Source organism: Vigna unguiculata, unplaced genomic scaffold (genome assembly GCF_037176805.1).
Source record: "Vigna unguiculata cultivar grain cowpea cultivar isolate G323 ecotype 2 unplaced genomic scaffold, ASM3717680v1 ptg000351l, whole genome shotgun sequence".
NCBI lineage: Eukaryota > Viridiplantae > Streptophyta > Magnoliopsida > Fabales > Fabaceae > Vigna > Vigna unguiculata.
The window spans coordinates 40,001-40,978 of record NW_028196986.1 but is presented as its reverse complement, the minus strand read 5'-3'; the positions used below and the strand labels follow the sequence as shown (position 1 = coordinate 40,978).

At 49.9% G+C, this 978-nt stretch overlaps 1 non-coding gene across 1 annotated transcript; it reads left to right on the top strand.

Moving 5' to 3' along the window:
* Positions 1-653: 653 nt before the first annotated feature.
* Positions 654-725, top strand: TRNAG-GCC (transfer RNA glycine (anticodon GCC)). Its single transcript has one exon. It is a non-coding gene; the product is annotated as a tRNA-Gly (tRNA).
* The last annotated feature ends 253 nt before the right edge of the window (positions 726-978 follow it).

Genomic DNA, 978 nt, shown 5'->3' with positions numbered 1-978 from the left:
CCCTCGTCTCTCCCTTTTTCGGGGAATGGCTGCAATCACAAGCAAGTGATTGAATGAGTGGGGGGAAAGCACATGCGGGATAAGCAGGTCTTTCAGGAGACGGTCTAGAAAGAAAAGAGAACTCTCAACAAGCTGGAACTAATCAAGATCAATAGGAAGAGGAGTTAGCTAGAAATTCATTTTTTGACAAAGTTCATGCCACGACGATCTATATGGAAGGGCTGTTTTGTTGATGCATTCCTGTTGAAGTTGAAAAAGAGACAAACACTCATGTTTCAGCTCCCGGATCTGCTTGGATTCTCGTAGAATAAGAGGAGCCGTCTTAGGAAATGACTGAACTTAAAAGACAGATGCCACCGCTGCGAGGCGAGGGAGTAACTTGTCTGATCTTGCGGTGCACTCACTCCCGTTACGAGAATGAAATGACGCCCCAGCTCGACTCGAGACCAAGACTCCTTACAACACAACTCGCACCAATAGCGGCACTGAGCGGCCGGAGATTGATTGAAAAGGCAGCCGCCCCTCCCCCCGCCTACCTACTCGTGCTCGTAGCTCGATCGGAGGTTAAGAGTGTGGTCCGGCGGAAAAACAGAAGTCGTCCGTATCAAGTGATACGTTAATTGCTCAGTAGTGCTTCGCCACTACCGTTGCTGGCGGAAATAGCTTAATGGTAGAGCATAGCCTTGCCAAGGCTGAGGTTGAGGGTTCAAGTCCCTCCTTCCGCTCTTGGCTTCGTCCGTCGTTTAGTGGTAACGAGTAGAGTAGGCATCGCCTCTCGATCCAATCCGTCTTTCCCTGGCCTCCCCACCACACTCTTGATACGAAAGAAACCTCCCGCCATAGAATAGAGAAGAAAGAGATAAAAAGTCTGGGTCCCCTCGATCACCCTTCCCTTGAACCTGAACTGGTCGAGAGAGATGAACCCGCACCACATTTGATAACCTTCGAACCGAAACCCCCAACTCTCCATGGAATTCC